At 47.1% G+C, this 13,417-nt stretch overlaps 1 long non-coding RNA gene across 1 annotated transcript; it reads right to left on the reverse strand.

Annotated features, from left to right (window-relative positions):
• Nucleotides 1-606: 606 nt before the first annotated feature.
• Nucleotides 607-5,268, reverse strand: LOC118176461. The gene is made up of 3 exons (XR_004755416.1): nucleotides 5,009-5,268; nucleotides 1,028-1,255; nucleotides 607-768 (listed from the first exon to the last, which is right to left on the reverse strand). It is a non-coding gene; the product is annotated as an uncharacterized LOC118176461 (long non-coding RNA).
• Nucleotides 5,269-13,417: the final 8,149 nt, after the last annotated feature.

Raw genomic sequence — 13,417 nt, forward strand, 5'->3', positions numbered from 1 at the left:
TCAGACGGGCACGGTTCTCACTGGAGTTGCTTTCCTTGCTGGAGCAAAAACACTGACGTTGAAACATGCCAGGGCCCAGAAGAACAAACAAACATTAAAAAGGTGCCAGATGGCAAATACTGAACGGTGGTGAGGACCAGGCTCCTGCAAGCGGGGATGGATGGGTCAGGTCACCCTCCCCTTCCCAGCCCATCGATCATTTCCCACATTTCAGGGAGCAAACGTCCCTCCCGGTTGATAAATTTCCCTTTTGCTCTGACCACAGTCTACAAAAACCCTGACGTATTGTGTTGTATTGATGCTTATGACAACGCTAAAGGCCTCAGCCAGGACGCACCCAGGCCTTGAACCCACCTTCTGACATCCTAGGAAAAGGCATTGAATGCCTTACAGGAACCACCAGTAACAAGACAGACACGTGGCTGAAATTCTCATTTCATGTCTACCAAGCACCAGTAAAGCTGTCTCTGCTGGAAGTTATTTAACGCTTCTGCTTTGCAATAAATATAAACTGCTTCTGTTACTCATCCAAGGCCTCCTCCCGCAGCGTAGTGCCTGCCCCTGGGGAGATGCCCCACGGCGACTCGAGCCAAAATTCAGGCTGCCAACAAGCCCCAGAGGGAAGCGCCTGGCGGGTTCCTCGTCTTCTCCTTCGTCAGCCCACAGTGAAGTGGCAGCAAGGCAGCTCCGAGACAGGCAATAGCCCACAAACGTTCCTTGGGGAGGTTTAATAGGTGCCAAAATGGCATCCGCTGGGACACGGCTTTTCTGGAAGCGACAAGCAAACACGCTTAAACAGATTTTGGACAAATTAACATTCATTATTTAGCTCCTACAACTCATGCCTGCTCCCTAACTTCCTCCAGCCTCTGTTCTCATGATTTCCCCTGGGAGGGTACGAACCACATCCTGAATAATGAGCCCAGCCTGGCTGCCGGGCCCCGAACCTGGAGGTCTGCCCACCCACACACCCCGGTGCCCTCTTTCTTTTATCTTATTTTCCACGCTGTGCATGCTGCTGGCATACCTAATAAGGCTGGAGCACGGAGCGAAGCAGCCTTCAGCAATGCTGCTGCAGTTCCAAAGAAAGCCTCAAATCGCGTGGAAATCAGTTTGGGCTGGAGCTTGCCAAGTCCCGGAGTGGCACAGCCACGTGCCAGGCTCCTGAGCATCTCTGCTGCAGGTCGGAGGGAAGGAAAGACAACACATGGCTTTTGCCTTCCCCAGCTTTTGTTTGTATTTCATTTTGGCCTGCCTTGAAAAGAAACAGAGTAGATCTTCAACTAGATTTTCCTTAAGATTTTTTATTATTATTAAAATAAATACACTAAAAAAAAACATTTAGTATCATCTGGAGGTTTGAGGGAACAAAAAGGCAGGACCTGTTTAAGGTAAAATTTTATTTCAGGGTGGGAGTAGGGGATATCTGTTTTGTGCAAGGACTGTAGGCATCCTTTTTAACCAAATAAATATTGCATTAACCACCTAGCATCAAGCTTAGAGCTGTACTTTGAACATGTGTAGTGGAAAGGAGGATTTCAGGATCTCTTACCCCAGGATACCCCTTCTCATCTGTCTGCTCCTTCCCATTGACTACAGGACATAAATGCCTCCTGTGACTTAGTGTTTGTTTTTTGAACAGTTAAAAGTGGAAAAACAGCTGATCGTATTTGCAGAGGGCTTAGAGCTGTATAAAGGCAAAGGAGTAAGAAAATGGGAGTAAATTTAATCCACGACCCAAACATTGCTCTGACTAGAGTACAAAGCCCACGGGCAGCTCAGCATCTTTCACCATGCACTCAAAGCTAACGACCAACAAAAGTGACTCCTAGGTGACTTCTTCCTATACATTGCCTTCAAAGACCAGTTTTCCTAAACATCATGAAAGAATAGCCCCAAAAAAAAAAAAAAAAAAAAAAGCCAAACATCCAAAATATGTGTCTTGTATTGAGCTGGGTGCTTGTTGGGAACACTACCACCAAATTGCTTAGCGTATTTCTTTGAGCAGCCATAATCACTGAGCTGGTGGGGAAAAAATATATATATATATATATATTTAATCCACGTGGCTGGGGCATTACTGTTATCAAATCGTGAGTGCAGAATTTGTTTTACCAGGACAAACTGTGTGAACATTGCCAACTGTAAGGACTGGAGGGGCCTGGGATCCCAAGCTGCACCCGCGTTTGGGAACACAGTGCTGACAGCTTGCATGAAAACCACATAAGCCCACGACTCAATTGCTGTTCAACAGGGAATTAATTGGAGGTGCTTTGTTTCTAGGTTCAATGGGGCTTACGTTTCCTATCTTCTCTCCTGTAAATATGCAGAGAAGACAGCTGTTTTACCTTTGGGTGAGCTTATGGCTTCACATAAAATTGAAAATCTGGTTTAATATAGTCAAAAACGATGTGATTTGTTCAACACCACCCTTAATTATTTGTGCAGATTTCTAAATCCATTTCCCAGATTTTCTGCCTCCTAATAGCTTATTGATTTTGTGGCTTGCGTGCCACCATTTATTCTTCTTTGCCTTTTTATTAGTTCTGAGGAGAAAGCAAACCCGTGCAGCCTGTTTCAGCCCTCAGGAAGGGGTTGCTAAGCTGCATCTGGCGGATTTGGCTGAGGAACCAGCTGTCAGCACGGCTCTTTAGGAGCCCTCTTGCACGCTGCATCCCTCAGTGAGTTGTTAGTGGAAATCACAGCTGGAATTAGACCTCAGAGCATCATACTACAGGCACATCTGTCCTCCAGGTACAAATACCTGGAAGAGATACACAGGGACTCAGAGTGGTTATATTCAATGCTACCAGAAAATGGAAGGGACGTTGGCTATAACAAAATCCAGGTGCACTGCCATGGGAATGAGTCTCCCTTTTCCTCTTTTGCAACTGCCTCTTGTCCTGCTATATCTCCAGGCAAGACCTGCAATTTCAGCTTCTGACAGAAATGAAATGTAAGCTGGCAGCAGAGTCTATCTTCGAGCACAGTGCACGCCATGCTCTGGTACACGCTAACCCAGCTCCTACCAACCGAGCTCCTGTTGAATCCTACACGTAGCAGTGCAGGCAGAAAACCTCAGAGGCGTCTGCCTCTTCAAACACACAAAATAGGAGGCATCTGCTTCAGAGCTACCTTCACACATGCCTTTCCAATAGGAGAACTTCACCATTAATTTTTTGTTTTCTTTCATCTCCTCTGTACACACCTGCCTGTTCAATTATGAATGCAGAGGCTAAGGCATTTTCTAGCAGCTCTGGGGGAAGCTGCGCTTGCCTGCGAGCTCAGAGCTCCCCTCCACCACATGGAAACAGATTTTTGCAGAGCTGCAGGCTAAAACGCAAAACTTAGCCTTTCTGTTTCATATCCGTGCCCTTTGCCTGCTTCCATTTGCCACGCAAACCTGCCAGCTACAGCTTCCTTCAGGGTCTTTGCAAGAGAATGAAAGGAAAAGATTACCAGGCACATTAAATGGGTGAGATTTTCAACAGAACAAAGCCCCTCTCCAAGCAGCTGAGGGGGAAAAGCTTTCCAAGCATACTTAAGCCAACCAGGTGATAGGCATTTCCCCAACAACTTGCAAAAATGACTGTAAAATCTGTGCATTGTTCAGCTAGGAATAAAAGCAGTAGGATAAGGTAGAGCACCGCAATGCTCAGATCACCAAGACCATCACCTGGAGATGGATGGTTTGTCCTGCTCACCATCCGCAGAGAGCAATCCTGCTTCCAACACTACTAAAATACAATGAACAGGGAGGTCACACAGTCAACAGGTGAGGCAAGAGGGGGGTGAGAAAAGGGGGAGAAGAAAAATCAGATCAGAAACAACACGGTCGGCACAGAGCCCTGGGAGCTCTCAGAGCAGCCGCAGGACCTGAGCTTGTCGGGGGACAACAGGGCTCAAAGCCACCACAGCACTTGGGACCAGGGAGAAGAAAAAATCAAGCACTTGGTAAGTTCGAGAGAAATCCTGCGCTACACAGAAATGCTGCAAGTTCAGAGAGTCACAGCAAGCTCTGGTAAATCTTGCCACCGCTCGCTACTCCAACGCTTTCCATTTTTCAGACGTGCCGGGTGGGGGCACGGGTCGCTGCCTGCAACGTGCGACAGGAGCCAAGTCCCCAGAGCAGCACCGAGCAACTTCTGCAGGCAGCCTGGGAGAAAAGGCTGCTTCTCACCTCAGCCCTCCGCACATCTCGCTGCTGGAACCGTCCTCGTTCTAGCTCATTAACCTGAGCAAATACTGCTTCTTTAAGCCACAGGACTAATTAGGAGGCGGTAGAAGGCAAGAGTTATTTTCCCTACACCTCTGCACTAGGCAGTACATGTGGCCAGGGGAATAGCAGCTTTAATTTAAGTGGTCATTTTCATATAAAGTGCAACTTGCAGACGGCTCTTAGCAGCTGAGGTGTGCATGCCAAAAACATCACCCATCTGGCTGCTAACACAGGGCTATCGGCACTCTGCCTGCCGCACCAGTCTGATTTAAAAGTTAGTGCCACACAACTTCAACACAGCTCATGTGAAAGGGATTAAAAAAGCATTCTCTGGTGGTAACCGTATGCCAGAATCAAGTAATCAATGATACCCTATAGGAAATAAGGCCCCAACACTTCCAAAGGGCATTTCTGAATCAATATCACATAGATGCAACAAACCCTTGCTGCACAACTTGTGTATTTGCATTCAGGTCTCCATTACCTTATCCTTATGTTAATCCGTGTACTTCCAACTCACCAGTTTCTTTCCCCTCTCCCTCCTAAGCCCACCAAAACTCCTTCCAAGATCAGAGCCACACCTTACACAGAGCTCCTCACGCTGTGTCTCTACACAGCACCTGTGCAGAGCTCAGGCAGACTCTGGTGCCAGCAGCGCCTCCCAAAATCCCTCCATGCACCAAGATCAGCATCTGCCCAGCAGCATTTCCTCCTCCCTCCTTAACCCCTAGGAAAACCTTCAGGGTGGGATTAGGCACCAATTTCTCCCCGTATCATCATTTGTCCTACCTGCTGTAGTTTCCTCTTAGGCAGCAACTCTTCTTCCTCCGGAAAGCGTGACCTGCTGCCTGCAAGTCTGCTGCTTCAGAGCCTTCTTTCCTCGTCACCGACTAGAAGTGCAGCTTTCTGTCCTCACCTGCATCCCCAAACCACCCAGCACTGCCCACTTTGCTGTTAGATCCCTACAGCTTCCACCCTGCAAGCAGCAGGAGAAATTAGATAGTAAATGTAGTGTTCTTTTTTTATAAAGTACTGGATTCTATTAAGGAAAGAAAAAACCTTGCCTTGTGCCTGCACCGAGTGTTTGGGGGAGCACTAAAGGGGAGACAGATGTTTAAAGTGAGGGGGAGGCTTCAAACGAGGAGAGCTGCAGGTGGTGCAGCACCTGGAGCACCAACGAGCAGCAGCTGTGCAGTCACCAAGGGTCAGCAAATGCCCAGCCCAGCCCTGTGCCTGTGAACAGCCTTGGGGTTTTTAGGGAGGGTTTTTCAAGCTTTAATGTTGTTTGGCTCAGATTGTGCCACCCCTTCTTGCAGTTACCTGCAGGCTTCGCTTTTTAGCATGTGATCGGATCATCGGAGGCTGTAGGGGGGATTAGGGAAATTGCCAGACTGATGAGGTGCAGCTTTAATCCCTCAAATCAGGAAATAAGACCTGCAAAGCACGAACCTAAGGGTTCCACTGCATCTGTCTGAGAATATAAATTTATTGTGTATTTACAGTTCTGCACAAATAACCTCTCTTAATTGACCCCAAATCCTCACACCCTGTGTCTGTGCTCCTGGTTGTTGTCTCCAGAGGGAAGATGTTTCCCCAAGTGCAGTGTTACTTTACTGCCACTTTCTACTTTTTTTTTAATCTTGCTTTTGTTTCCTCTAACATCCACCATCTCCAGGCACTTCACACATCTCCAGCAGCATCGCATCTGCAAACCCAGTGCTTTAACCTGCTGCTTTCTTGGTGAGAGGAGTTTCCCTGGAGGCAGAACTGCCTTCTCCACCTTCCTTGCAGAAACTCTCTCCAAAGACCCATGCTAATGAGCTTTCCTACTAGAGAAACCAACCTCAGAAATGGGCAGAACTTGGCCAACAGGCACCCAGAGCAGGTGCACGCATCAGACCAGGGCTGCCCCGTTATTTGTGTGACCAGCTCCAGGCATTGCATCGGTTCTTCACCCAGCGGTGGTGTCACTGCTCTTCCCTCAGTCCTGCTGTCTGCCTTGAAACCCTGCTTTTCCCTCATCTTTAGCCTCTGAGCTGCTGACACGCTGCCAAGTGACACAGTCACTGCTGCTGTCATCTCCAAAACCCTTTTTGAAGCATAAAAGCAGTAGCTTTGAAATTCTCTCTCCTTGATGTGGTCTCCCATTTTGCATTACCAAACAGCTTGGCACTGACACAAAGGCTCTGTTGCCTCCTGCAGGAGGGAGCCTCTTCCTCCCCCTGCAGAAACACACGGGCTGGCTTAGTGAGGTGACGGGATATGTATTAAATCAAATTCCAAGTGTACCTTGGTACAGTGGCTTTCCGTTATTTTCTGGTATCACTGTGGCATTTCAAAGCTCCACGTTTGTACCCTGCTTTGAAACAATTCTCATCATTTTCACAGCAGGTACCCTATGCATTTCACGTCCCGAGGAGTGCTCAGCAAAAGATTTTATTTATTTACTGCTACAGTTGAAGGTAATAAATAGCTGGTTTGACATTACTTAAGTAAAAGCATTTATCCAACAACCAAGTTGCCCCTCCCTTTTCTCACTCACCCCGTAAGTCTCTGATCTCCCCTTTCTTTACCTGTGCTGTGGATATAATACAGCTTCCCAGGAATGCTGGCAGACCATTTCAGGGTTATCTGATGGTGGGACAAGAGATGTAAAGCGTTTCACATGTTTCATCTGCTGTCACTGTGGGCTGTGTTAAGCAGCTGCTGAAGAGCAGATTGCTTGAGCACTAGTATTACATTTGCTAGCTGATAAGCACTCCAGTAACCTAATTATTACAGGAAGTGTTCTATACCACTGGTATCGTGATCCCAATATTAATAAAGTTTAATCTCTTTGGGAAAATTCACTATCTGGGTGATAAGCTTAGACTTTGCCTTTTGGCTAGGAAGTTTGTCCCAATGTGCTAGTGTTGAGGTTTAACCCGGCCGGCAGCTAAACACCACACAGCCGTTCGCTCGCCCTCCCCGCTCTCTCTCTGGGATGGGAGAGAGAAACAGGAAAGTGAAGCCTGTGGGTTGAGATAAAGACAGTTTATTAAGACAGGAAAATAATAATAATAATAGTACTACTACTACTAATGTGAAATTAGTGATACACAACGTGAAATACACCATGTGAAATTAGTGATACACAATGTGAAATAAGTGATGCACAATGCAGTTGCTCACCACCCACTGACTGATGCCCAGCCCAACCCCAAGCAGCCAGCCCCCCACCCCGGCTAGCCACCCCTACATATTGTTCAGCATGACCCCAGATGGGATGGAATACCCCTTTGGCCACTTTGGGTCAGCTGTCCTGGGTCTGTCCCCTCCCAGCTCCTGCTGCACCCCCAGCCTGCCCCCTGGCAGGACAGAGTGAGGAGCTGAGAAGAAGTCCTTGGCTTGGTGTAAGCACTGCTCTGCAACAATTAAAACATCAGGGTGTTATCAGCACTCTTCTCATCCTAATCCAAAACATAGCACCCTACCAGCTACTAGGAGGAAAATTAACTCTATCCTAACTGAAACCAGGACATCTCACAAGGGCCGTTTGTACTGAAGATCTAGCATGTCCAGCACAGCAGTGCTCAGCAGTGGCATGACTTCATTCAGGAACTAGATCATCCTGAAAGGTCCCTTCCAGGCAAACCATTCTGTGACTGCCAGCAAGCCCCTCGTTGCTGGTGAGTATGCAGGCCAGCCCAACACCTCTCCTTGTGGGCTCTTCTTAACCCTTGGGTGAGGAAGCTGTCATCAGTGCACCCCAGGACCCTGCTGGACTGCTGATGTCTGGCAGCGTTATCCCTCCAGCAGACAGACGGTGGTTGAAGTCCCTGTGAGGACCGGGCCCTGCAAACGTGAAGTTTCTCCTGCCTATCTGTAGAGGGACTCATCTCCTTGTTTTTTTCTGGTCAATTCCTTTTCTTGCGCAGGCACAGGAGAACTGCGTAGAGGAGCTTTGGTTTTATTTGGAGGAGATGTCAGTAGGGCAGCACGCCCTCACTGACCAGAGGCAGGGGGTCTCCGAGGAAGTATGCCAGGTCACTGTAGGTATCTTCTGGCAGCACACGGAGCAGCAGGTTGAAGAAGACCTCCTGGTCGTAATAGGAGGCATAGAGCACCGCAATACCCAGCATGACAGCGACAGCCAGCTCCAAGCACACAAAGATGAGGCAGAATGTCCTGTGGGGCAGCAAAAGAGCTGAAGAAAGGGCAGGCTGGACACATCCCACACCCATGCCAGAGGGGGCTGTTCTGCAAGCCCCACAGGCTGTCCCTCCAGGCATTTCTCATAATTTCTCTTCTATGTCCTCTTGTAGGTGTTTGTAGCTGCTATTCCAGTTGAGTTAATTCTAGCTGGCTGTATCAACTTAATCAGAAGGGAGGAAGGGATGTACTGCATACTTCAGCATGAAGACCGTCCTAAATTGTAAAACTTCACTCCTTATTTCTTGAAGGTAGATGGAAGAGCAGTGGAATTTTTCAAACTCTTCTCTCCCTCATCGTTTCAAATTAGTGGAGGAGAAAGCAAGGCACCATCAGAGGAAAACATGCAGTTTTCTGGCAGGGAATGACTAAGATGGTATTAGTGTCAAGCAAGGAAAATTTAGAGGCTTGTTTTCTTCCAAATGCTACATTAGCAAATGCTTTGTTTCAGTTTTTCGGATGCTAGAGTGGACTCTGAGCTACTCCAAATACCCATGGGATGTTTGACCTTCCTAACCCAGACCTTGAGCTCAGCAATGTTTCTAACACCTGATTGACTTTGTGTAGCCAAAGCTTTGTCACATTTTGTGTGTTCCTATAAAGGACAAGATCACCACATTATTTAGTTTTCTGGTGGAACAAACACGCATCCGTCAGTTGGTGTAATTTAGTGCCTCAGTTTTACACTTAACATCAATTTTAGTCCAAATACAATGAACTCATCCTAACCTCGCTCAAGATTTTAAGAAGGGAACAGTGGAATTTCATTTACTGCATGCAAAAAATAATGTATTTAGAAAAACGTAAGCACTTGTGCTCCTGGGTTCTAATTCAGGAAGAGGGTGAGCATCTGCCCCATTTCACCACCTGATGTTTGAGAGCACAAGATGGTGCAGCCATCACCTTCAGAGCATTTACTGTAGAAAAAGATTTTGGGACCTTGGAAGGTGCTTGTTTGGGGAAACGTGGTGTTTCTGCTATTTCCTTCTAATAAGATTTGCAACTTTCATTACCACACAGAGAATCCCCCAAGCTCAGTCATCTCTTTATCATGACACCTCTGGGCAAAGTGGGGAAGGGCCGGTGCTGACTGCATGATGCTGCAGGGCAGCTGGTGGCCTGCTGGGCATTGTGAGCAATGCGAAAAAACAAGAATCCCAGCTCAGAGATCTGTTTGTCCATGTTTTGCAAAAGGAATGATGCACTCCACTCAGAAGAGAGGAGCAATATATTTATTGCTGAAAACAGTGATGGAGAAAAGCCAAATATGTCTGCTGAATGACTGCTTTGCAGCTTACAGGTGTATGGGGCTGGCGGAGCGCATCATGCAGACCACAGTGTGACCACAGGTATGGGTGCAGTGACCCACACCTGGGTGCTAATGGAGGGCTGGGAAGGGCCCCTCCACAGCCCCGTTCTATGCAGGGGAGCATGGCCAGGTATACACCAACAGGAACTGCTACTTGCAGGGAGAGGGAGTGATTCCCAGAGGATCACAAGGCTAGGGGGAGGGACAGAGATCCTCAGGGAGGTGCTCCAGGGTGCTCTCTCCTTTGCGGCCGCTTGTTGCGGGCTTCTCTGTCAGCAAGGTTGTCCTCTGCAATGGCCAGGTTTTCCTTCATCGTCTTCTGGAGCTGCAGGGGAGGGGGGCTAGGGGTGAAAGGATGGGGACCCCTCCCACCCCAGCACATGCTGCTGAGACTCACCGCTGCTAGCAGCACAGTGTTGTCCTTGAGAGCACCAGCTATCTCCTGCTGCGTGCTGTCCATGTGCACAAGGACCTGCTGAAAGTGTGTGGCTGGGAAGGAGGTGGTAACTCAGCAGTGGAGGACCCCCGGACCCCAGTATCTCCCTTGTCACACCACACCGCTGTCCCCAGCATTCCCCTTCCTTGCCCCTCACCTTGCTCGTGCAGGTCCCTGAGGGTCAGCAGTCACTGACTCAACTCACAGGCTTCACTTCCCCGTTTCTCTCCCCCATCCCAGAGAGGCGGGTGTCTGGGTGCGCACGGGGAATCTGATGAATCATTCCTCCAGGCAGCAGAGATTCTAGTGGCACTCCTGGGAGCCAAGAAATGCTGAACAGGCCCTGCGAGATCCAGGAGCACCTGATGGAGCTCAGCAGAGAGGTTGGTGTCCCCTCCTCTGTCCGTGTCCCTCAGCTCTGACAGCTCGGGCAGTGCCAGGGGCTAAGTGCCTCTCTCCCGCTCCTCTTTGCAGCAACGTAGCATTGTCCAACTTCAGGAGTTGGTGGCCCCTCTGAAGGTGAGTTCACAGACCCACAGACTGACAGAATCACAGAAGGCTTGAGGTAGGAAGAGATGTCTGCTGGCGATGATCTTACCAATGACAAATTCAAGGGGAATGGCAAGGATATCCTGCCAGGTGGAGAGCTCACAGGAGTGCCTCAGTGCCCTGATGGCTGCTCCTCTTCCCTTCCTCTCCCACAGGAGCTTGAGCTGAAACATAAACAAAGATAAATACTAAGATTATTTAATGTTTCCATTTAAGGTTTAGCAATGTGTTACGTTCAGGACACCTATTTTGGTCAAAAGGCACCACATTCTAACAGGAACAACACTTTTCCATTCATTCATCTTAGCAAAAAAACAGCTTGTTAAGAGGATCCCTGCTGAGGAACTTCGTTTTTGATGAAAACAATAAACATACCAAAAGGAAACTCTTGAATAATTAACCATAATAGATTCCACCAACTTTTAACCTCAATAAACCTTGATAAGCTGTTCCTGTTTACTAACGTATTCCCCAATCAACTCTTTCCCATTTTAATGAGATAATTCTGATACATACCAGCAAGAGCAATTAGAAAAATAGGTTGCAACAAACCTATCTTAAGCAAATTGAACGGCACATTGAACTGCTGAGCAAAGAAGTGCCGAGAATCTTCTGTTAACAGCGGGTATGTGGCCACAGTAACCTCCATTATCACTAATGGCATACAGAAACCCATTTAAAACAAAGATTCGTTGAGCTCTTTCTGAAACCTTTAAAAACATTAATTGCAGTACATATCATGTCAGCTAAAAAAAACATCACCTGTCAACAAGTTCCCATACACAAGTTTTTAAAATTAAGTGAAAATAAATGCGTTTCTTAAAACAGGGAACAGAATTCAACCATTTAAAACTTTAGTAAACATTAGAGCAAACTGTTCTTCACATTATTCAAGTACACATTCAGGTAAGAAGAAACTAATTAGATCCAAACAACTTTTGCATACTCCATTACCCAGGTTGAATGTTTACATTCAACTCTATCACAATAATGCCCTTAGGAAGAATCCAGATTAATTTATCTGCACGGTGTTATACTATGAGGCACTCTTACTACTTTTAGATGTTTCTCTGAAAAATACTTAACCTCTTCTGGCATGATTAAAACATTTACCTTTGGCTTTACAATGACAGAAGCCTCTGAAATACCATTTCAGACAGTTACTTCCCTAAGCAAAGATTTACGTACTAGTTCTACTGATATGAATTGGATAGCATTCTAGAGCCTTGTGCAACAGAGCTGTGTTAATTTATGACTATCAGAAGTTAATTTCTTTCAACTTTCATACTTGACTGGCTATTTCAAAGAGCACAAGTGAATTGTGAAGAATTGTTTGGAAGTCATTCCTAACTTCTTGCTCAATCAGTTAATGTCTGGTTAAGGAATAGCAAGCAGAAATGCAAAATTCAGCTAAGGAAAAGATAAACCTTGCTCCCCGCTGATAAAAATGGTGTTCCAGTAACCACAGCATCCCAAGAGGCTGGCCTCTAGCAAATGCAGACTTGCTAGGAACTTAAGGAAAACAGGATGGGACATGCCAAGTGTGTGACATACGTTCCGGTTCCAGTTCCATGGGCAGAACAGAGTGACATGGTCCTTTCAAACCCCAAACCTGTGGCTTAACAAGACCTTACGTGCCTTTTCCACAGCCATCAGACAGCTCAGCTGTGACACTGACCTGTGATGCCACATCGGCTGCAACAAGCCACAGCACCTTCTTTACCTAAACTACAAAAGGAATGCAGTCACACAGCTGGGGTGGTCCCTGAAGTCTCTGTCACCCAGGAGTGGAATATTGACACACCCCTGTCGCTGCTCCTTTCTCCCTTGTCCCACCATCCTGAAAGGAAGCAAAGCCTCTTTGACAGTGGTTTTATGGACTCCAAATCCCTGGGTACATCCGTACCCTGCTTTTTATTTTATGATAATCAAGAACTGGTCAACTAAATTACTACAGTAAAAATACTACTCATCACATGAAGCACCATTTTTGACTTTAGGGTGTTTTGTCAGTTTAAACGGGCTGCTTCCTGGCCACACATCCTCTGACAAAACTTCATATGGAACAAAAGTTTCATTGCTTTCAGAAGCAATACCAAGATATATTCTACTTGGAGCTGTACTGTGGGAGTGTGGCCATGGGGGTCGGCAAGCCCCAGGGTTGGTGGTAACATCGGGCCATCGGGCCAATGAGGCCATCAAGAACGTAAAAGAGTTTAGAGGGAACAAAGGGTGATTCAGGATATGCCCTGGCATCTCGGGTTGCTTGTTCTGCAGCCGTTAAGGCATCGAAGTTGCTGGGTGTTTGAGGTTGCCGGGCAAAGTTGTTGACCAATGAATAGTGAGTGGGAAAGGACTGATGTGGTGGAATGGTGTAAGAAGGGAGCCTGTCCTCAATATATGGGAGGCAGCAGATAGATATATATAATGAAGTTATGTCATCAACAGAGGTAGCAGTTACTGATCTTAAAAGAACCCTGGTGTCTGCGTGGTCTTAACGCCCCAGATGGCACCTGAACAGGGACATGAACAGAAACAGGAAGAACAGGAGCGGGACAAAAACAACAACAACAAAAGAATGAATAGGGACAGGCTAGCAGAACATGGACCAGGACAGGATCACCTCACAAAGACAGGTTCGGCCAAACTCAGCAAACTGCTCAAAGAAGCTCGTATATAAAGTCACTCATATAGAAATTGGCGCACCAGAGCT

This window comes from Oxyura jamaicensis, chromosome 19 (genome assembly GCF_011077185.1).
Source record: "Oxyura jamaicensis isolate SHBP4307 breed ruddy duck chromosome 19, BPBGC_Ojam_1.0, whole genome shotgun sequence".
In the NCBI taxonomy this organism is placed as follows: Eukaryota; Metazoa; Chordata; class Aves; order Anseriformes; family Anatidae; genus Oxyura; species Oxyura jamaicensis.